Raw genomic sequence first — 24748 nt, forward strand, 5'->3', positions numbered from 1 at the left:
AAATACTGGAGGGAGGTGAGGGAAAGAGGTGGCGAGCTGTAGGTAGACAGTAAAAAAAGGAAATTGATGAGAGGGAAAATGAGGGAAGAAAGGGATTGCAGAAGAGAGGTGTGGGAGAGGGAAGGAAAGGAGAGAGATGCCAGACCAATGGGGGTGAAAGGAAAGATGGAAGGGGGAGGCATATAGTTTCTGGAAGGGGCATAGAAGGAGAGAAGATGCCATATAGGGGCAGAGAGATGGCAGACAGTGGATAGAAGGAAGAAGATGAGGAAAGCAGAAACCAGAGAAGACAAAGGTAGAACAAAAATTTTCTATTTATTTATTGCTTTAGGAGACATGTGTCACTGTTTCTATGGTGTTGCATTGTATGCAGAGTCCAACTTCTTGCTGGTTCAATTTAACCTTTGTCTATGTATTTCTATTTTATCAACCCTTTTACAAAACTGTGAAGCATTTTTTAGCGCCAACCGTGGTGGTAGCAGTTCTGATGCTCAGAATTCTATGAGTGTCAGAGCTGTTACCACCGTGGCTAAACTCCACACTACAGTTTTGTAAAAGGGGGAGGGGTTAGTTCGTGATGACATATTCCATACTAGGCGAAGGTGTTTTCTGTGTTCTGTGTGTTTGAAAGACATGGTTTTCTGTTAGGATTGACGATGTAGGATTCATCTGTACTAGTCCGACTTGTTTAGTTTTACAATGGGTATATTGATGTTGTACTGCTCACTGCAGTATGTAAGATGCTGCCTTTTCCTAGGTACTCATGTGTGACGTGTGGCTTGTTACTAAAAATCATATTTTTCGTACTGATGGGGGGGGGGTGCCCAAAAATGATGGGCCCCGGGTGTCACATATGCTAGGTACGCCACTGTATAGTTGTCTTTTGTCTTTAATTTTTGTTTATTTCCATACACATCCAGGGAAGGGGGAGGGTGGGGGAGGGATACTTTTATCTTAATTTTAGCCCTTAGAATACATACATCCAGGTGGGTGGGAGGAGAGTGGGATTATGTTACTACTTTAAATATGGAAAGGTTATTGAAAGAATCTATGTATTTATGTTTTTGTTGACTAGTTATTGGATGGGTGGGTGGGTCGGTTTAAATGCTCTTGTATATCTGTAAGGTGAATGTGCTTTTCTTGATTTATTATATGTTTATATACTTCTGTATGACATTGTTGATATATGAAAATCAATAAATAATTTTTTTAAAAAATTTTGTTAAGAATTTTCAAGTTACATTTTGACAGAAAAAAAAGCAACCAATTTACTGACATAGATTCACTAAGAAGAAAAATATCTAATTACCCAGTTAAACAATCAATTCGTATGCATTCCATGTCATGAAAAAAGAAGAAAAAAAATGAGAGGAGAGAGCTTAGAATTACAATCATCTAGATTGAAGGGAAAAAAATAGAATAATGAAAAATAAGATGGAGAAATACTCCCTTAACAGCACTAAACCTGTTCCAAATTTTAAGCTAAATACCACCCAAACAATATACAAATTTACATACCAATGCATTCTGTTATACATACAAATATGCAATCCTGCATTTCTCATCACTTTAAGGGCTCCTTTACCAAAGGTGTGTTAGGGCCTTAACGCGCGGAATAGCGCACACTAAAATGCCATGCGCATTAGCCGCTACCGCCTCCTCTTGAGCAGGTGGTAGTTTTTCGGGTAGCGCATGCTAATCCGGTGTGTGCTCCTTTGTAAAAGGAGCCCTAAGATGACACACTAGTTGATTTACCCCCTCTTCTACAAAACCGCATGGCAATAGCCCCAAAGCCCTTTAAATCTCTATTGGCTTTGGGGCCATTACTGCGCAGCTTTGTAAAAGAGGGGGTTTGCCTCCTGAGCTAATATCAATTTCTCCATCTGTGAGGGGTCAAGGAAAATATAATCCTTTACCTGAAATTCTACCCGACAGTCTCAATTTAAGAATTTTTATCTGACCATAAGGGAAGAAGAGTATCACCTAAATCTTCTGTTGGCCTCTCAGTTGGCTTCAAAGGGGCATCAATGGGGCATGCCCATGGTCATATGTTCAAGGGCTATGCTTTGTGGGACCTGTTGGAATTTGAAGGATTCAAGGCACCTGAAAATGACATCAGATGCTTGTGATGTCTCATTCAGGGTCCCACCTCCTCTGCTCCCATTCCTCTGCTTTCTCCTCCACAAGAACCAACTGGGATATGAAGGCTCCATGGCACCTGAAAATGATGTCAGACACTGGTGATGTCTTTCTCAGAGTCCCGCCTCCTCTTTTCATCTCAGGGCCTCTTAATACTGCTATCTTCTTCCAATGATGAAATATTTTGACTCTCACCAGACAGGATTTAACAAAGATCTGGGTTTTCTATCATATTATAAGCAAACTTGTTTGCTTTTCATGGGTTATTTGCTTCTTCTTTGTGTATTGTGGACCATTATATTACAAAATCATGAAAATATACTGCTGTATACTGCTCTTATCACCCATCCATCTCTCCCTTTCCCATACTTTACCCACCCCTCTTCCTTTGATATTGACTTGGAATGCTTTAATGCTAAATTTATATATTCAGATATTTGTTAACATTTGCTCATTTCTGATCTGAAGAAAGGCTACCTCACAAGCTAATCAAAAAATGTTAGTCCAATAAAATAGGGCACTGCTCTTTGACCTAAGGGCCGCCATGTGAGCGGATTGCTGGGCACGATGGACCACTGGTCTGACCCAGCAGTTGCAATTCTTATGTGTCATCTGTGGGCAAGCATAGGCCTGGCTAGTGTGGGTCAAGCTTGTAGCTGCCCATTTCACAGGCTTCTATCGAGGGGATTTTTAATTGGAGTTGGTAAAAAGTTTGGTACTGGGAAAAAAGTTATAAGGTCCAGAGTCACAAACACCTCCTGTATTATGTACTTTTATTAGAACATAGGCTTCTCATCAAGCAGCTCAAAAATAGTTTTACAAAACAACAATCTTCTCCCATCTGGGTTCTATAGGCAGATTTATTTCAACTCCTTTTTAAAGTTCAAAACAAATTTGAGTTCAAAGAAAAAACTCTTCTTTCTGCTGTCACAGTTCTACCATGTAGGCATGCTTTACTCTGGCCTGCTCAAGTTGAGCCAAACTTACATTTCCACTAGAACAGGCAAACCAACCTTTTCTCAAACTTCTGCCTTTCTCTAAATTTCTTTACAGTCCAATGCAGGCACTACCTAAAAATCACCATTGAGTTTTTATTGTAAGGCCAAACTCAATGACTTTGGGATCTTCCTCCCTCAGTGATCAGTTATTTGTGATTCCTCCCCCAAAATCCCATTCAGTTTTTTAATAACTCAAAGTCCTCTGTAAGGTTATACACCCAACAGTAGGCTTGACATTATTCACAGTTCTTTTTGGTTTTAAAAGGCTTTCTCTGCACTGAATTCTCACACTGCTGTAAAGTTACAAACAGCTCTTGTACTCCTTCATGGAAAAACAATGGCCTGCATTTTACATTCCTTTTCTGATTGAGCAGCTTCAGCAAATGGTAGCAAACACAAGCTTTATTTTGTTAGAACATTTTATATATAAATACTTATATATATATATTAGTATTTATATATCACTTATAGCATTCAGGAACTCAAGCATTTTTCCCTATCTGATCTGGTGGGCTCACACTCTATCTAATGTACCTGGGGCAATGGGGGGATTAACTGACTTGCCCAGGATCACAAGGAGCAGCATGGGATATGAACCCACAACTGCAGGGTGTTGAGGCCTTAGATCTAACCACTGCACCACACACTCCCTTAAGCTTCTTTCCAGCAACTGCGGTGAACCACCGCTTTGAATATTGCCCCAATGCTTTCCCCTTTAGTGAACTTTTAAGCATTTACTCATTATCAATTTCCATTTGGCATTCAGAAGGTGAGTAATCTAAATTGGTTTCAGAAAACTCCATGGACTCTTCCTGACTCAAAGACCTGTTACTTTCATAGTAGCCTGCATGACATCTTCCTGCATTTCAATTTCAGGATATTCAAGATCAAATTCATGTTAGATGTCAGACCTGGTTTCCTTTTGAAGCTGTGCTTCTCCTTTCCACCAAACGTGGTCTGACTTCAGGCTTCACCTTTTGAATCTGCCCATTGCTGCTCTCTGTTCCTCCCCTTTGCCTTCCTTTACTTGGAGAGTGGAAGCTAGCAACAGGTGTGGGCTTTTCCTTAATTAGCTGACTCCTCCTGAGAGTTGTGGGCCTGTTTATACTGGCTCCCTGCTTGTAGCATTATGCATCCTATGTGCAAGTAAAACCCTGAATTTTTGTTTCCTAGCTTTTAAGGTTCTGACTTGCACTGACTTTGTCCCACTGGACCCTGGCCTAGGAAAAGATAAATTGGTAACTGGGGTACCTTGCTAGGGTACACTTTCCAAAGTATTTCCTATCTGTGCCCCTTTCTTCCCCCCAGCTCTAGGTTGTGGTATGGGTTTATATTTGTTTGGGCACTGGGTCAATTTAGGTGCTATTTCATCTGCCACTGGCTTCTCTGGGTTTCCACCGGAGCTCACAGGGACTTCCCTGTGACACATCTTATATTCTTTATGTTTTGTTTTATTGCTATATATCACTCATAAATATATTTGAACAGAAGTGACCCCAGAACAGAACCCTGCAGACTCTGCCTTTTAAAATGTTTATTTCTGAATAAATTCAGTTAACCATTACCCTGTGTTTTCTGTCAATCAGCTAGTGTTAAAAGCAGTCCAAATCAAAACTGTTTTGGTGATTTGACTGAACATAAGAACATAAGCCATGCCTCTGCTGGGTCAGACCTGAGGTCCATATGCCCAGCAGTCCGCTCACGCGGCGGCCCATCAGGTCTAGGACCTGTATACTAGCCTTCTATCTATATCCTTCTATATTCTATAGCCTTCTATCTATATCCTTCTATATTCCCCACAGTTCCGTGCGTGCACTCAGGTCATCCTCTCAAAATTTACTAGTTGTTCCCTCTTTAAAAATAATAGGCACACGAAGATTAGACATGTTCTCTGTAATTGGTCCTCAGTGGTGGAACTCTTTGCCCCAACATATTAAAAACGAAAAAGATATCCCTTCTTTTAAAAAATCCCTGAAAACATACCTTTTTAAAGACGCTTTTAACATTTAAACTTTCTTGATTTTATTATTTTTCCTTTTATAAATACCTAGTTTCCTTTTGTTTTTCCCTTATATGTTTTCTTGATATAACAGATGTAACTTTTTACCCTCCTTCCCCTCCAACTAATGTCTGTCTTGTCTTAATTTTAATGTTTATTTATTTTGTATTTATTTTTAATTCTATCCAATTTTATAATTATGTACATCGCTTTGTAATCAGATTTAGCGATTCATCAAATATTTAATAAACCTTGAAACCTTATACCCTTTTCCTTCAGAAAATTGTCCAATCCCTTCTTGAACTCCATTACCGTACCCTGTCCTATCACTCCCTCTGGAAGTGCGTTCCAGGTGTCCACCACCCGTTGGGTGAAGAAGAACTTCCTAGCATTGGCTCTGAATCTGTCCCCTTTTAATTTTTGGGAATGCCCTCTCGTTCTTGTAGTTGTCGAACGTTTGAAGAATCTGTCCCTCTCCACTTTCTATATGCCCTTCGTGATCTTATAAGTCTCTATCATATCCCCTCTAAATCTTTGCTTCTCCAGCGAAGAAAGCCCCAGTCTCTCTAATCTTTCAGCGTATGAAAGGTTTTCCATACCTTTTATCAAATGTGTCGCTCTCTTCTGAACTCTCGGGTATCGCCATATCCTTCTTTAGGTACGGCACCCTATATTGGACGCACTACTCCAGATGCGGGCGCACCATCGCCCGATACAACGGCAGGATAACTTCTTTCATTCTGCTTGTAATACCCTTCTTGATTATTCCTAACATTCTATTTGCTTTCTTAGCAGCCACTGCGCATTGTGCTGATGGCTTCATTGTCATGTCCACTATTACCCCCAAGTCACTTTCTTGGGAACTCTCACTCAATAACAGCCCTCCCATTGTGTAGCTGTACCTTGGGTTTCTGTTTCCTACGTGTAAGACTTTGCATTTCTCTACATTGAACTTCATCTGCCATCTCGTCGCCCACTCCCCTAGTTTGTTTAGGTCCCTTTGTAAATCTTCGCAGTCCTCTTCAGTCCTTGCCCCATTAAATAGCTTGGTGTCATCTGCAAATTTTATTACTTCGCTCTTCGTCTCCGTTTCTAGATCATTTATAAATACATTGAATAGCAGCGGTCCAAGCGCCGACCCTCCGGAACACCACTCGTGACCTTCCTCCAGTCCGAGTAGTGGCCCTTTATTCTTACCCTCTGCTTTCTGCCTGCCAACCAATTCCTGATCCATCTGTGTACGTCTCCTTCCACCCCATGGTTCTTCAGTTTCCGAAGTAGGCGTTCATGGGGTACCTTGTCAAAGGCTTTTTGGAAGTCTAAGTATACAATGTCTATGGGGTCCCCTTTGTCCATCCGTTTGTTAATTCCTTCGAAGAAGTGCAATAAGTTTGTCAGACTGCATAACATCTGAGCCATCCATATTCCACAGTTCCTGATTAGATTTTTTTGAGTTAATCTTCCTCCAGCAAAGCTATCTCAGGTCACATCCTGAAACTCATTTAATTTCTATTTTACGATTCTGGCTTCTAGTGGGCTCTCCATTAATTTTCTACAACTGAAGTAAAACTAATTGACCTATAATTATTAACTTCTGCTCGGTTACCACATTCATGAAGAAACTGCAGCAGCCCTCTTCTACTCCTGTGGAATCACTCCCTTCTCTAAATGTCTGTTGAAGAGATCTGTGAGCTCCCTTAATATAATGGGATTGGTCCCATCTGGTCCCATAGCTTTGTTCACTGTCAGTTTTGCAAATTCCATACAAACTTTCCTTTGTAAATGGTGTGGCATCTACTCCATGTCCATATTTAATATTGCCAACCATCTGATCTGTAACTCATCAAGTCACTAGGACTCAAGCATGAGTCGATGGCACTTAAAAAAGAAGATGTATAGCAAAAAGAACTCGGATATGTGAAAAATCAATAATGTAGTAAAACACACTTTCACAAGAAAGAAGAACAATGTCATATATGAATGTAGGCAGTACTGCTTCAGTTCAAAGGGGTGTATTTCAAAAAATGGAGGAAAAGCCTCAGACAGATGCCCTCCCACCACCACAATGGTGGATAAAGGTGGTTGGGTGATAACCTCACTGGTAAAAAACCTCCATTGCACTCCCAAGTGAGAAAAACTATAAGCAGGGCTGTCTATGCAGAGTTGATAGAAGAAAAAAGCTTTCAACTTATCTCTGTTGATCGGTACACCAACGGTGGCCAGCGTTTCACTAACTTGCTGCCTCAGGGTGTATCACAATCTGATCCGAGGCAGCAAGTTAGTGAAACGCTGGCCACCGTTGGTGTACCGATCAACAGAGATAAGTTGAAAGCTTTTTTCTTCTATCAACTCTGCATAGACAGCCCTGCTTTTAGTTTTTCTCACTTGGGATTGCAATGGAGGTTTTTTACCAGTGAGGTTATCACCCAACCACCTTTATCCACCATTGTGGTGGTGGGAGGGCATCTGTCTGAGGCTTTTCCTCCATTTTTTGAAATACACCCCTTTGAACTGAAGCAGTACTGCCTACATTCATATATGACATTGTTCTTCTTTCTTGTGAAAGTGTGTTTTACTACTTAAAAAAGAAGAACCATTTCTGATCTCTCTCCAACCTCTTTTTCAATACACCCTGCTTTATGGAAATAGCATCAGGAATTTAATATCTGGCAGTTCGCGGAGAACCAATATTATATAACAACCCCCCCCCAAAAAAAAATCAGAGAGAAAACTCAGGAAAAATAAAAAAGGAGAGGAAAGGTTTCCATCAGCAGCAACCAAAATTTACCCTTGGTCTGAGACAGAGCCAATCCTTTAGCAAAGCCTATGAAAATGAAAATATTTTTAATCCTTTCTTAAATCTCTTAAAATTAGCCTCTAGGATTAAAAAAAAGGATCGGAACAAGGGAAAAAAGGAGGCTTGTTTAATGGAATCAAATCGGGCCGTTCCCGGGGTAATACTAAAGTTGTATGGTGACTTGAAAGTAGAAATGCTCCAGCTCCATCTTTAGGGAATGTGGAGTGCATGTCACAGAAATGAGAGGTGCAGAGTATCTACTGAAATTCTGTCTCATCATGTGTGGACTCCACATGTCCTTATAGAATAATTTTTTTTGAATGATACTATCAAATAATTAGAATGATCGATTTATTAGGTGTCAGAAACTGATTCTGGTTATATATATACCTGTATTTATATTTACTGTATATATAAAAGACTACTGGATGGGTCTGATATGCAGAAATATCACTTTTGATTGCCCCATACAGTATATTCGGCTTTCTCCTTCTATTACCTTTTCAAATACAGTACATCTATCTAGATATGACACTGAATGTCAGTCCTCAAAAGTCAATATAAACATCAATGTAGTGGGTAACTAAGAAAGTGTTCATACCAATACACCAAGAGAATTGTAGCAACGGGAATTCAGATTTTGACCTCAGAGTTTAAAGTACCGTATTTTCACGCAGATAACGCACACCCGTGTAAAACGTGCACACGGGTATAGCGCGCAGAAACCACAATTTTATGTACAAAAACTTTTGTATACCGCGCTCACGGGTATACCGCGCATGCTGCCCGACTGTCCTTTATAGTTTATAAGAATTAACATGTTTCTGTTCTTGTTGCTGAATTCATACTCACTAACTCTAGATTAAAAGTTATAAGGTTGTTTATAAGAATGAACCCAAACCCTCCTGGCCACGGCGACCCCCTACCCCCACCCCGCACTACATTACGGGCAGGAGGGATCCCAGGCCCTCCTGCCCTCGACGCAAACCCCCCTCCCTCCAACGACCGCCCCCCCAAGAACCTCCGACCGCCCCCCCAGCCGACCCGCGACCCCCCTGGCCGACCCCCACGACACCCCCACCCGCCTTCCATGTACCTTTGTGTAGTTGGGACAGACGGGAGCCAAACCCGCCTGTCCGGCAGGCAGCCAACGACGGAATGAGGCCGGATTGGCCCATCCGTCCCAAAGCTCCGCCTACTGGTGGGGCCTAAGGCGCGTGGGCCAATCAGAATAGGCCCTGGAGCCTTAGGTCCCACCTGGGGGCGCGGCCTGAGGCACATGGTCGGGTTGGGCCCATGTGCCTCAGGCCGCGCCCCCAGGTGGGACCTAAGGCTCCAGGGCCTATTCTGATTGGCCCACGCGCCTTAGGCCCCACCAGTAGGTGGAGCTTTGGGACGGATGGGCCAATCCAGCCTCATTCCGTCGTTGGCTGCCTGCCGGACAGGCGGGTTTGGCTCCCGTCTGTCCGGCCAACTACCAAAGGTACGGGGAAGGGGGGTGGGGGTGTCGTGGGGGTCGGCCAGGGGGGTCGCGGGTCGGCTGGGGGGCGGTCGGAGGTTCTTGGGGGGGGCGGTCGTTGGAGGGAGGGGGGTTTGCGTCGAGGGCAGGAGGGCCTGGGATCCCTCCTGCCCGTAATGTAGTGCGGGGTGGGGGTAGGGGGTCGCCGTGGCCAGGAGGGTTTGGGCTCCCTCCTGGCCCGATATTGTCGGGGAGTTGGGGAGTCGGCCGGGCAAGAGGGCTTGAGCTCCCTCTTGCTCCGATCGTGGATGCGGGTGGGAGCGCGTGCGAGCGGTCGTTCGGGGTGGGGGTGCGAGCGGTCCTGCTGGGGGGGGTGAATCGGGCATCGGGCGGGGTGGGAACTATATAAAAAAAATTTTGTATACCGCGCTCATGCGTATAACGCGCGAGGGGTATGCGCGGTAGGTAAAAACGCGTATAACGCGCGCGTTATATGCGTGAAAATACGGTACTCATCCAGTCTGTCATTCGTCATTAATCCCTGCTGATATTCTCATATTTTATATACTTTTTGTTTTATATTCTATCACTTGTGTTGTCAATAAAATAGTATTATCAATAGTATAATGTTTAGATCACTTAGCTTCTTTTGCGAATATGCATTCTGTGATCTACTGGTTCACCAGTGCTGTCCCAGCATTAGATTAAATGTTCCCCCATGCCATCTAATGCTGGGACAGCACTGGTGAACCAGTAGATCACAGAATGCATATTCGCAAAAGAAGCTAAGTGATCTAAACATTATACTATTGATAATACTATTTTATTGACAACACAAGTGATAGAATATAAAACAAAAAGATTATAAAAAGTATATAAAATATGAGAATATCAGCAGGGATTAATGACGAATGACAGACCGGATGAGTACTTTAAACTCTGAGGTCAAAATCTGAATTCCCGTTGCTACAATTCTCTTGGTGTATTGGTATGAACGCTTTCTTAGTTACCCACTACATTGATGTTTATATTGATGTTTAAAATTGAATGAAGAGATTCTATACTCGAATTACAGTGGTGCCTCGCATAACGAACGCCTCGCACAGCGAACGCTGCGCACAACGAACTTCATGTCTTGCTTCCTACAACGAACTTCGTTTCACACAACGAAGTCGCCCGAGCTGCATCCTTCCGCGCAGGCACTGCGCTTAACTGCCCTCTCTCCGCCTGGCTCCCTGTGCAGTGGCGGACCGTCGGCTCGCAGGGGCCCGGCGCCTACTGCTGATGCGTTGGGGGGGGGCGGAGCTACTCTCGCCGCTTCCCCGATGCTAGAAAAAAAAAAAATGAACAGTTAAGTCCCAGTTTTTGCCGCTGAGACTCTGCCCTCTCTCACTGTAAAATTAGACTCTACTTAGTGTCTTTAAATTTAAAAAATGTGTGTTGTTTTAAAAAACAATTATGTTTTTAGATGTATCTAAATAAAAATAATAACAAAAAATTTATCTTTTTTTATGTCATCTTAGCATATTTTATGCTACAGAACGAATTATTTTTTTTAACATGTATTGTTATGGGAAAACGCGTTTCACATAATGAACTTTTCGCATAACAAACTTGCTCCTGCAACCAATTAAGTTCGTTGTGTGAGGCACCACTGTATATGAAGTCCTCAAAAGTGCCATAAACAGGTCTCTTATTTTTGGAATATCCAAGATTAATATGTAGGCAAGATATCTGTAAACAATGGTGGCAGTGCATATCTCCAGAACTAAACCTGTAGCCCTCGAGATGTGGGGTTGACTCCCCCTGCTCTAGACTAAAGGTTCTCAATTCTAGCTACAGCTGTGGTGTTTACTCACAGATCTGAACCAGTTCGTATTGCAAAAATGACAACCCTGCCTTTCCAGTGAGCTGTATTTGCTTTCTATACAGTAATCTTAGTAACAGAGCGGCAGTCATTTTCTTCAAAACTGTCAATTAGATTGTGTACTACAGAAAGCAGATGTCTAATATCTGCCTTTTCCCTATAAGCAGTGAACATTGCCTTTCCTTAGAGATTGCCTATTCACCTTTCAACCAGAAGCTTGTCAATTGCCAGATGACTATTGATGCTCAACTACAGAAACAATCAGAAAAGTTATGTCAAGCTATGACCTACCACTTGTACATGAAGCAGAGATAGCAAGGATCAAGGCAAAGGAGAAGTGGCATCTATCAGCAGCTCCTGTCAATCACAGTCGCTCTTCCACTTTCAAGTGGCGAAAACAGGAGGCATCTATTGCAAAATACAAGAGGAGAAAACATCCAGTACAGTTTGCTTCTTCCAAAAAAGCTGTAACACAGTCTTGCTTGAGTTCAGTCCTCAAAGGCTGCAAATAGACCAGGTTTTCAGGATATCTCGTATGGATACGCATGAGAGAGATGTGTAGACCATGGAAGAAGAAGGCATGCAAAATTCTCTAATTCATATTCATTAGAGGTATTCTGAAAACCTGGCCTGGTTTGTGAACCTTGAGGACTGAACTTGGACAAGCCTGCTATTGCATGTTAGTTTAAGCTCCCCCCCACCCCAAACAGTATTCCCAAAGGACAAAATCAACTGATGCAGAACTGTAGAGCTGGAGTGTGAGCAGTATCTGAAGAAACTAGAAAGAAAAGACTTTCAGGAAAGGTGGCTGTAGAAGAATTAGAGAATTAAAGAAGTGAGATGAAAGTACGATCCGTGGATTCTGAGAATCTAGCAGGTGTTAATAAAAGCTGCATCAAGAAATTAGTAGTGGCAGTCCAGTTCTTGAAGAGGCAGGTACAAGATTGTAGAAAACCATAAACCTTTAACTCTATCACCAACAGGGAACAGCAGTGTTTACTGTAACCAGCTGAGGATGAGCTCACACATTCCGAACTGGTGCAATCAGTAGATGAATACTGCAAATTAAGCCTGGGGTTCAGTTGTATTGAATTACTGTATACTCAGCAAATTTCTGTTTGTTGTTTTACCAGGGATTTAAAAAAAAAAATCATATATTATGATTCTCATTTTCTCTCAAATGAGCGAATGCATTTTCTTTGCATGCTCAAATATATTTATAGCAAGCTAGCAGTGATGCAGAAATAGAGAAAAGCATTTCCTCCATTTTGCATAGCTCACTTCAATCACACTTCAAACACATCTGTAGGAAAGGAAAGTGGGGATTAAAGTTGAAATGAAGTGCATGTCACACTTGCAGCAAATCCCACTAGAGAAAATAGATTATTCAACTATGACTTTGTCTTGTCAGTCATGAGGACAAGAGCTTTAAAAGCTGCTTACAAGTTCACACAGACTTTCCGTGAAGAACATTCTAGTGCTGTACACTCTCTGATCAATCAAATATTCCATGTTTAAATAATTCATCTCTATTATTGTACTGCATGGTGTACAATATTGGACTGCATTTGCAAAAGACCTCCTCATTATTAAAGCTTTGTTTTGACACCTCTTTTTGAAAGCTTTGTTACGTCACCTCTTTTTGAAATTTCAAATGAACCATTTATGCTGGGACACCAACTAAAATACATATATTGTTGTTGTTACTTTCTTTCCAAACATTCAGACTCTAAACCAGTCATTAAGCCAAATTACAGAACATTTCAGAGAGCAGCAATACCCAGTGAAGACATGGCAGTATTACTGCAAGAGCATTTCCTGTCAAAATACCATGGGGCATGAAAGTGAGGGATGGAGTCTAAACTATGTAATCACTTGTATTATAAAGCAATTAGAAATATGATTTCAGTAGACGGTTAGCTTTCTTAAGTGTCCATTTTAAATTGCCACACTTTTTTGTTAACCTTCGTTATGTTTCTAGTGATGTCACGTGTGGTGGAAATTTGGGTTGGGCCCCAAAGTGATGGACTGGGTCAGGAGCTGGTTGAGTGAAAGGCGACAGAGGGTAATAGTCAGTGGAGATCATTCTGAAGAAAGGGATGTTATTATTGGTGCGCCTCATGGTTCGGTTCTTGGGCCTCTTCTTTTTAACATTTTTGAAAGTGCTGGAAAGATTTGCATTTTTGTGGATGATACCAAAATCTGCAATAGATTAGACACCCCTGATGGTGTAGATCGGTGTTTCTCAACTCGGTCCTGGAATCTCTCTTTGCCAGTCAGGTTTTCAGGATATCCACAATGAATACGCATGAAAGAAATTTGCACATGATGGAGGCAGTGTATGCAAATCAAGTTTATGCATATTCATTGTAGATAGCCTGAAAACCTGACTGGCAAGGGGTACTCCAGGACCGAGTTGAGAAACAATGGTGTAGATAACATGATGAAGGATCTAGTAAAGCATGAGGAATAGAATGAAATTTGGCACCTAAAATTTAATGCTAAGACTTGTGAGGTCATGCATTTGTGCTGCAAAAACCCGAGGGAATGGTACAGTTTAGGGAGTGAAGAATTTTTGTGCACAAAAGAAGAGAGACTTGGGTGCGGTAGTATGTAATGATCTTAAGGTGGCCAAACAGGTTGAAAAGGTGAAGGTGAAGGCTAGAAAGATGCTTAGCTGCATAGGGAGAGGAATGGCCAGTAGGAAAAAGGAGACATTGATGCCCCTATATAAGACTCTGGTTAGACCTCATTTAGAATACGAGGGGGGTGCTGAAAAGTTCTGAGGCCAACCAAACAACTTTCTAAATTCTGAGTGTTATTTTGCCACTGTAACTGAAAAGAATGTTATCTTATATATTTAAGTGCCAATTTGCAGGAACAAAATTCTGTGTTTTGACATTGTTTCAGATCACTGATTGAATCATATCCATGTCATTCTTCTCTTGGTTGGGCTGAGAACTTTTCAGCACCACCTCATATTGTGTACAATTCTGGAGACTGCATCTTCAAAAATATATAAACAGGATGGAGTTGGTCCAGAGGAAAGCTGGACAAGCTCCCTGGAGAAGAGGAGACTTAGAGGAGATATGATAGAAACTTTCAAGATCATGAAGGGCATAGAGAAGGTAGACAAGGATAGATTCTTCAGACTACGGGGAACCACAATTATGAGAGGGCACTCGGGGAAACTGGAAGGGGACAGGTTTAGAACCAATGCCAGGAAGTTTCTCTTCACTCAGAGGGTTGTGGACATATGGAACGTGCTCCCGGAGGAGGTGATCGGGCAGAGTACACTACGGGGATTCAAAGAGTGATTAGATAGATTCCTGAAGGATAGGGGGATTGAGGGGTACAGAGAGAGGTAGATAGGGTATATAAAGAGTATAGATAGAAAAATAAGGGGGCTATAGGGCTAAATTAAGAAAACCTGACAGGTCATGGACCTGATGGGCCGCCGCGGGTGCGGACTGCTGAGCGCGATGGTCTTCTGGTCTGACCCAGCGGAGGCAACTTCTTATGTTCTTATGTACTAAAATGGTCAATGGTCAATGTCATAAGGAGTGTGGAGGCAGACTCAAAGATCTTAATATGTATACTTTGGAGGAAAGGCAGAAGAGAGGAGATATGATAGAGATGTTTAAATACATAGCATAAATACATATGAGGCCAGTCTCTTTCAATTGAAAGGAAAACTCTGGAATGAGGGGGCATAGGATAATGTTAAGAGGTGGGTGGGTAAAGCAGTGGCGTACCCGGAGCCCATCATTTTTGACTCCTCCCCCCATCTGTATGAAAAACATGATTTTTAGTAACAATCCACATCACACAAGAGTGTACCTAGGAAAAGGTAGCATCTTACATACTGCAGTGAGCAGTACAACATCAATACACCCATTTAAACTAAACAAGCCAGACTAGTACAGATCAATCCTGCAGTCAATCCTAACAATGGAACTACAGAAACAGCGATGCATCTCCCCTAAAGCAAAAAAATAAATAACTAGAATTTTTTTTCTACCTTTGCCTTCTCTGGTTTCTGCTTTCCTCATCTTCTTGTCACTCTCTTCCTTTCATCCACTGTCTGTATGCCTCCCCCCTTCCATCTCTCCCTTCAACCCCAATGGTCTGGCATCCATCTTCTTCCCTTCCCTCCTCCAATAGTCTGGCATTTCTCTCCTATCCTTCCCTTCTCTCTCCAACACCCCCATGGTCTGGCATTTTACTCTCTCCTCCCCCCCACACACACTTCCATCAGCATCTGCCTCCTTTCTTTCCCTCCAACCCAATTCCCTCCAGTATCTTTCCCTCTTATGTCTCTCTCCCCTTTCCCTGCATACCAATGCCATCAGCATCTGCCCCTTTCTCTTCTTTCACCACCCTTCCTGCCACCCTGTCCCCTTTCTCTCCTTCTACCACCCTTCCAAGCCACCTTGCCCCCTTTCTCTCCCTCCACCACCCTTCATGCCACCCTGTCCCCTTTCTCTTCCTCCACCACCTTTCATGCCACCCTGTCCCCTTTCTCTCCCTCCACCATCCTTCCATGCTCCTTTCTCTCTCCCTCCAAATCACCAAGGTCCCGCGATGACTGCAGCTATGAGGGTGCCTCTCTCTCTGCTCTTCATCTCAGTGGGGCCTCGGATCCCTAAATCACCCGGCAACCCTTCAATTACTGCAGTGTTCATCGATAATCGAGTCTGGCTCTATATAGCCCCGCACGCCCAATGCCAAGAATCATCCCTGTCCGCTTTGCACTCACCAACACCAAGGAGCCGCAGCGGTGCTCCTCCTCCTCCCGTTCACAAGCGCCACTGTAAACTGCTTGGCCCACTAGCTAAACAAGTTCGATGGGAGACTGGGGGAGTTCTGCCGGAAGAAGTAAGTGATGTCGGAAGGGGTGGACCAGCAGATGCAGGGAGTTTCGGAAAGGTCTCGCGATGACTGCGGCTGCCGGTCCACCCTCCTCCGATGTCACTTACTTCTTCCGGAGTAGAGGTGGCAGTTTAGTGACCGCGGGACCTGCCTGCATATCAGCACAGCTGCCGACTCTGCTCCGGAATAAGTATGGGAGTCAGCAGCCGTGCTGAGATGAGGTGCAGGTTTAAGAGTAAGACGAGAAGTTCTGGACCCAGCCGGCTGTGCACCCCCATAGGGCGTGCACCCAGGGCGTTCCGCCCTCCTCCCCCCACCCTGGGTACGCCACTGGGGTAAAGTAAGGCTCAAGAGTAATCTGAGGAAATGCCTTTTTACTCAAAGGGTGGTAGACATGTGGAATAGACTCCCGATAGCGGTGATGGAAACAAAGCCTGTGTCTGAATTCAAGAAAGCGTGGAACAGGCACATGAGATCTTTGAGGGAGAGGAGGAGATAGTTGATGCTGTGGATGGGTAGAATGAATTGACCTTTATCTGCCATCATGTTTCTATGTTTAGGTGGAAGACAAACCATAATACAGAAATCATTCATTTTTTAAATAAGTATTTCCACCAATTACTTCTGTTCAGCTCTATGAAAGGTATACCTCTGAATTCTATATAGAAAGTGTTAAAAATTATACACATAAATTTGGGTGCATGCAGTATAGCATAGTGGTTAAAGCTACAGCCTCAGCAGTCTGAGGTTGTAGGTTTAAACCCACGCTGATCCTTGTGAACCTGGGCAAGTCACTTAATTCCCCCATTGCCACAGGTACATTAGATAGATTATAAGCCCACCAGGTCAGACAGGGAAAAATGCTTGAGTACCTGAATAAATTCATGTAAACCATTCTGAGCTCCCTTGGGAGAACAGTATAGAAAATTGAATAAATAAATAATTTCCTTACACAGTTTACCTGAATAACAAGCCAATTAGTACCGATAATTGGGATCTTAACAAGCTTGGCTTGTTTGGGGGCTTTGCTGCATAAGAGAGTGAAGCCTTGTCCTCAAGCCATATTGTTTAATGATTGGGATCTTGGCGTAAATAGGAAAGATAAGTGTCTATTACTGAGCAAAGCCTGTGTTGTAGGGAAGAAGAGAATCCTGCAGTATTGGCTCTCACTCCGATCCCCATTCTTCTGGCACTGGAGACAGTGTGGCGCAGTGGTTAAAAGCTACAGCTGCAGCATCCTGAGGTTGTGGGTTCAAACCCACACTGCTTCCCTAGACCCTGACCAAATCACTTAAATCCCCAGCCCATCTTGCCCCAGGCACATTAGATAGATTGTGAGCCCAAGTACCTGCATAAATTCATGCAAACCTTTGGGAGAACAGTATAGAAAAACTGAATAAATTACTGGTGCTAACTAGATTTAATTAAAATTTATATGCAGTTCCAAAAAGGGAGTACAGTCATGGTCAGATCAGGAGCACTCTTGCAATTTACAAACAGTAACACTGGAATTCGCACCTCGCTCAGATTGTTCACATAAAATACACAACTGATATATAGTGGTTTTTTAATTGTCATAAAAAAACAAACCTTAATAAAACAACTTATACCATTTTCAAATACAGTGTAGCTTATTCTCAAAATTCTGGAGCTACTCGGTGTCGAACTAGCTCCTCTTCCAAAATTCTCCCCCATTCCCCACTTCCCTTTTGGCAAGACTTGCGGTGCCGTACAGTTCAGCCGCCACCCATGGCGGTATCGCACAGGAGCAGTTAACAAAATTTAATCACCCAATCTGTTGCATAGCAACACTGATCCAAAATTGTTTCCCCAACATAGAATTTTTTCTGCCACATGCGGAGACAGTTTAGCTAGTCACCGCACCCCCCCCCCCCCCCCACACACACACACAAAAGCTGCGGCCATGGAGGCCCGCATAACAGGCCTCCAACAAATCCTGCACTGAACTCAAAAATATATCAAGCCCAATATCAGACAAATGTACCCCATCTGCCCTATACAACCCAGGGCAGTCAACAGTGAGCAAATCATGGCACAGAACTAAACCTCCCATCATACCCAGAAACCTGGAAACTTCAGAATTAACACGTTTGCGTAGACGCTCAATACCCTCAACCTTATGAGCATCTCACCAGACCAATCGGGGAATGATGCAAGACCATACAAAATGAGTGCCAGGAAAATAAAACGAGGCAGACAACAAATCTTGCTTCATTCTCCGAATAAGTTCCACCCCTTTAGTATAACACAAATTATTACCCCCAACATGGAAAACAATCACTTGAGGCGAAGAAAAACGTTGAGTTTGTAGTAAAGTTGGAAGAAACTTTATGCCTCCCAAATGCACCAGATCCAGGTTCGGCCCCCAACGAGACTCCTTCACTCGGCGCTGTGCCCAAAAGACATAGGAATGGCCACAGAACCAAACACAATTATCAGGCAGCAATGCATCTGTAGGAGAAACTGAAGCAAAAACAATATTAAACACCAGCACTGTCTGGCAGAGCGCGTACATAGTGCTGATAACAAGCCGAACGCCAGCGCCTGATCCTGCATAACAGAGACTCAGTAGCTCCTCGCCCTGCAGCATAAGACACCGCCCCAATTCGAAAAGAATGTGTTCCGAAGTGCGACGGATCACAACCAACCGCTAGTAAACACAATTTAAAAACAGCACCAAATTGATAACGCGTTAACGGTGCACCATTGGCATGAAGAAGCCAAAATAAGCCCCCAACAGGCCGCACCGCTGCATACGCCCTAGCACAAAGGACTGGACACACAACCCCAGCCCCCAGTGTCCGTAACATCACCCACACTCCAGCACCAATTTGATCAGTTTTAGATCTACGAATGCGCAAACGCAAACAGCGTCCCTGCAAAACCACGTTGGAGACCAACAACCCAGTCTCCCCAGCAGCAGAAAAACCCGGGACAACGAGCTCACTAATCCTCAGGGCAGCAAAAAAGGCGACACTAAATGCCACACTTCAAAGGCATCAGTACAAACAGTAGGCAAAGCTTCCCAAAACTTCAACAACAGAGCCGGAGAAAGAGGCAAACACAAAGGCCTCACACCCTGAGCACTACTGGAACGCTGAAAGCAGTTTGTAAAGATAACATAGTTCACTTTGGAACACTTTTACTAAACTGTGATAAGCACTTAACACAGTACATTTTCCCTCCGTATTTGTGGTTTCCGTATCTGTGGTTTCGCTTATTCGCGATTTTTCGGCCGCTAACTTTGCCCCCCCAAAACATCATCACTAAAGTTTTTTCCTTTTACTGTACAGTACCGATAAAAAAAAGTTTATCACTTACCATTACTGTAACTCTGAAAATCGCTGCTTCCATGCTTTCTCCCACAAATTTGCTGCTTCCATGTTTCCCAGTGTACACTGAGAAAAAGTTATTTGCGGTTTCATAGTAAAAACGATGGCGCTTTCCCAAAACCGCGAATAACATATAAAAAAGTTATTCACAGTTTTTCCATATTCATGCCTATTGTCAGCCCGCATCCACCGCAAATACGGAGGGAGAAATGTATTCTTCAAAGGAAGGCCCAAGGTCTACCCTGGAGACCTCTGGGGTGGTCTTTCATCTCTCTGCTTATTTTATTCTGCTACTATCTGCCTCTTTAACCAAGCTCACAACAGAAAGGGGGAAGTGGATCGAGAGAGAGTCACTTACTTGAAGGATAAGACATATCTTAATAGTCAAAGAGAGTTCATTTGGGATACCCCCAGTGAAAAGTTTGAAAGGTGAGCTGGTGGGATGGAAGATGCCATTGCTCATGTAGGTCAACATTGTTGTATCATCGTATAGGAAAATATTTGAAGGCTGTCCTTCAGCTCATTTGGATCCAAAGTGGCTCTGACTTGAAGGAAACTTGATTGAAATGAAATTGCAGAAAGTAAGACGCCTTCCTGAAGCAGCCAGTGAGGTGAAACGTAGCATTATGTTAAAGGCTTGCTGCACGGATAAGTGAAGCGCTGAAGGTTCTTGAGAAGATAAATAGTCACTTTCATTTATAAAAGAAAGTATCTGTAAGAAGTATTCTTAAAATACTTGGTTGAAATTAAGATAAAAGAAAAAGAAAGATGTATCAACAAAGATGTACATTGAATTCATGTTGACTAGCATTTGAAACGAAGGTTTCAAATATCTGATGGTCCCTGAAAAAAATATTGTTGCTATTGTAAATCCTAGTATGAAGAGAGATATATATATATATATACTGTATGTATTAATCAGTAATGTATGGCATTGCACAAGAAAGTTGATAAGAACAGTGAAAGAGGCCCGTTTCCCTACTTGGACGGCAGGGAGGCCCTATGGCATTTGCATGTTCAAACTGCATTGGGTGGACTCATCCTTAGATGGGATGGGGCAAAATCATGGACAAAGCAGGTCAGAGAGAGATTTGGATTACTGGTGGGAAGGGGCAGCTTATAAGGTGCCTCTCAAAAGATGACCATAGTGAGAGTTAGGGTTACCAGATGTCTGGGAAAACTCATGCATGTCCTCTTATTAGAGGACTGTCCAGGTGCCCAAATGGATTTCTAAAACCAGGCAGTTTGTCTGGGTTTTGGAAGTCCCAAGCTCGGGGCCACATCTGGAGGTCCTCTGTGCATGGACATCGATGCAATAAAGTCATATATGCCTGCATATGCATGTGATGTCATTGCTTCGATGTCCACGCATGAGCAGAGGCCCTCCAGACTTCGGGGAAGGAGACAGGAGGTTTGGCTGGGGGTGGGGCTGGGGGCAGAAAAGAGCCGAGCTGGAGGCAGAACAGGGCGGGGTCAGGTGTCCTCTTTTTTTTTCAAAGAGGAAATCTGGTAACCCTAGTGAGAGTGGATAAGCTGTGTAACCCTGGAAGAACAATTGTTACCAGGTTAATGTGTCATAGTGCATTGTTAATGGCAGAAAAATGTTTATTGCTGTTACTTGGAAACATTTGTAATTGGCATTAATAATTCTACAGTTGTTGAATAATCCATGAGTTTGTGTCATGTTGGTGCCATTGCAAGGATAGGGAGCAAAGAATGCCGAGTGCCAGATTTGAAGCAAATGAAGACAGATTTATTTTTGAAATTGTTAACCACATCAAACTTTTTTTGGAGCATTACGGTATATAAATAAAAATGTTATGTAATGAGAAACCTTGATTCTGGTATATCAAATATTCTCAAGGTATTTGCTCAGTTGGCATGTCTGTAAGAAGAACAGCGCAGTTCAAAGACTTTCCTGACTTTCATTGAAGTGGAGAAGTGCAAATGATTGCAGCATGGTGTGAGCAGATGGCTTTTTCTAATGGTTGTTATTTATTTATTTATTGTCCACAAAGGAAGGCAGGAAGGAGGGGGATTCTTTGCCAGAACTTCTTTCTTTTTCTCTTTTGAACAGCAGGGAAAGAAGAAAGGAGGAGGTTTGGGAGACCCGGCCAACACTTTACTATATTTGGGAATAGGGATAGAATGAGGGGAAATTGTCCTGTTGCAATAGTTGCAATAATTTCAATAGCTACAAGTTTTGTACATATTTGACATACTGTTTATTAGAAGCCTTTCTGAGTGCTTTACATGCAAAAAATTAAAAATAAATCAAACAGAAAGAGAAAAAGGGAAATTACAATCTTAAAATGGCAGTAATCATGCCAGAGCAGTACAGTTGATATGACTCCCAAGACATCCCCAGTAAGCAAAGGTGGGGAATGACCTGGACAGAGGAATCTAAAGACCAAATGCATTTTGAAAAAAGGAATGTGTTTAATCCGGTTTAAATTTCCAAAAAGTATGCTAAGTGAAGATGGGTGGGGAGGGAGAAGAACATTCCACAGTGATTGACCAGTGACATTAAATATGTTAGTCTTAAAGGCAGTGGCGTACCTAGCATATGTGACACCTGGGGCCCATCATTTTTTGACATAAGAACATAAGAAGTTGCCACCACTGGGTCAGATCAGAGGTACATCCCGCGGCGGCCCATCAGGTCTGTGACCTGTGAAGTGGTTCCTGACCATTTCTGTAACCTACCTCTACATCTATCTGTAACCCTCAATCCCCTCATCCTTTAGGAACCTATCTAAACTTTCCTTGAAACCCTGTAGTGTGCTCTGGCCTATCACAACCTCTGGAAGTGCGTTCCATGTGTTCACCACCCTCTGGGTAAAAAAGAACTTCCTCGCATTTGTTCTAAACCTGTCCCCTCTCAATTTTTCCGAGTGACCCCTTGTACTTGTGGTTCCCCACAGTCTGAAGAATCTGTCCCTGTCCACCTTCTCTATTCCCCTCAGGATTTTGATGGTTTCTATCATGTCTCCTCTAAGTCTACGCTTTTCCGGGGAGAACAGCCCCAGCATTTTCAACCTGTCAGCGTATGAAAAGTTTTCCATACCATTTACCAGTTTAGTTGCTCTCCTCTGGACCCCCTCAAGTACTGCCATGTCCTTCTTGAGGTACAGCGACCAGTACTGGACACAGTACTCCAGATGTGGGTGCACCATTGCACGATATAGCAGCATGATGACTTCCTTCGTCCTGGTCATGATACCATTTTTAATGATACCCAACATTCTGTTAGCTTTCTTTGAGATTGTCGCACATTGTGCTGATGCTTTCAATGTTGTGTCCACCATCACCCACAGGTCTCTTTCAAGGTTGCTCACCCCTAGCAGTGATCCTTACATTTTGTAGCTGAACATCGGGTTCTTTTTCCCTACATGCATGACCTTGCATTTCTCTATGTTAAAACTCATCTGCCACTTTTTTGCCCACTCTTCCAGTCTCGTTAGGTCTCTTTGCAGGTCTTCGCAGTCTTCCGTGTTTCTAACCCTGCTGCAGAGTTTGGTGTCATCAGCAAATTTAATAACCTCACATTTCGTCCCCGTCTTCAGGTCGTTGATAAATATATTGAACAGGAGCGGCCCCCCCCCATCTATATGAAAAATATGATTTTTAGTAACAATCCACCTATCGCACAACAAGGGTGTACCTAGGAAAAGGCAGCATCTTAAACACTGCAGTGAGCACTAGAACACCAACACATACATTGTAAAACTAAACAAGCCAGATCCCGCACAGTCAATTGATCCTGCATTCAATGCCAACTGAAAACTATGTCCTTTTCATACACACAGAACAGAGATACACCCTCGCCCAATATGGAATAACCACAAACTAAAAATTGAAATATGTAGACAAAAGTTAAACTGAACCGCCAAGAAACCAGACTCTGCATACAATGCAACACCACAACAGTGACACATGTCCCCTAATACTGTGCAAAATATAAAGACAGTAAATGTAAATTTTAAAAAACTAATACATAACAATCACCACTTTGCAAATTAACAAATAAAAATAAAACAAATAATGAGAAATAAGAAAATACCATTTTATTGGACTAATCCATTTTTCAATTAGGTTTCAGAGGCCAAATCTTTCTTCAGAACAGTACAGTATACTGCTGTTATGGTATCCTGACCTGACCTGAGGAAAGGGGTTTAGTCCAAAAAATTGCCTTATTTCCATTTCCTATTTATAAACTTTTATCAATACAGTTACAATACTATTTGATTCTAAGTAAGGCAACAAAAAAATCTTTCTACCTTTTGTCGTTTTTGCTTTAATCGTCTTCTCTTTGCTCTCTTCTTTTTATACAGCATTTGTCCTCTCTCCCTTCCATGCAACATCTGTGATTTCTTTGCCCCTTCCACCCAGCTTCTGCCCTCTCTCTCTACCCCTTCCATCTACTGCCCACACTCTCTCTGCCCCTTCTATCTACTATCCACCCTCTCTCTCTTCCATATGGTATCTTCCCTCTTTCTATGTCCCTTCAATAAACTGTATATCCTGTGTCCCTTCTCTCCTTTTCACATGATTCATTTCAGCTTCACCCCCCCCTCCATTTTTCTGCCTCCACCCCCTCCCCTATGCTTTGGCATCTCTCTCTTTCTCTTCTCCTTTCCTTCCTTCCTTCCTTCCCACTCCACACCATGGTCTGGTATCATTATCTCCTTCCCTTCCCTCATGCCATGGCATCTCTTCCTCCCCCTCCATGGTCTGTATCTCCTTTCCTTTTTTCCTTTCCTTTCCCTCCCTCCCATGGACTTGGCATCTCTGGTTCCTCTCTCTTGTCTTCTTTCTCCCTCCTTCCCTCTCTCTCCTCAATTGGGTGCTGCAGCAGCAGTATTTCTCTCCCCCGCTTCCCTGTGCAGCAGCAGCATTTCTCCCTCCCCTTGCCTGTGCAGCATTTCTCCCCCCTTCCCTGTGCAGCATTTCTCTCCCCCTTGCCTGTGCAGCATTTCTCCCCCCCTTGCCTGTGCAGCATTTCTTCCCCCCCTTGCCTGTGCAGCATTTCTTCCCCCCTTGCCTGTGCAGCATTTGTTCCCCCCCCCCTTGCCTGTGCAGCATTTCTCCCCTCCTTCCCTGTTCAGCAGCAACATTTCTATGCCCCCCTTCCCTGTGCAGCAACAACAGTTCTCTTCCCTGCCTAGCATTTCTGGCCGGTTCTTCTGCTTAAAGTCGCAGGCATCTACACCTCATGCGATCCGCGGCTGCGTCAGAAGCCTTCTTTCTGATGTCATGATGTC

The 24748-nt window shown here is 43.1% G+C and overlaps 1 protein-coding gene across 9 annotated transcripts in view; it reads right to left on the reverse strand.

The window, feature by feature from the left end:
* SNTG1 (syntrophin gamma 1) overlaps positions 1-24748 on the reverse strand; it is a 1000749-nt gene that overhangs the window by 534418 nt on the left and 441583 nt on the right. For 4 of the 9 annotated variants that reach the window (XM_033934198.1, XM_033934202.1, XM_033934200.1 and 1 more), the window contains one exon: positions 11551-11667. The gene's annotated coding sequence lies outside the window, so the exon portion shown is untranslated. Of the gene's footprint in view, positions 1-4048; positions 4197-11550; positions 11668-24748 lie in introns of those variants that run through there. The other 5 variants (XM_033934207.1, XM_033934206.1, XM_033934197.1 and 2 more) reach the window with 2 other exon arrangements.

Source organism: Geotrypetes seraphini, chromosome 2, assembly GCF_902459505.1.
Source record: "Geotrypetes seraphini chromosome 2, aGeoSer1.1, whole genome shotgun sequence".
NCBI classification, from domain to species: Eukaryota; Metazoa; Chordata; class Amphibia; order Gymnophiona; family Dermophiidae; genus Geotrypetes; species Geotrypetes seraphini.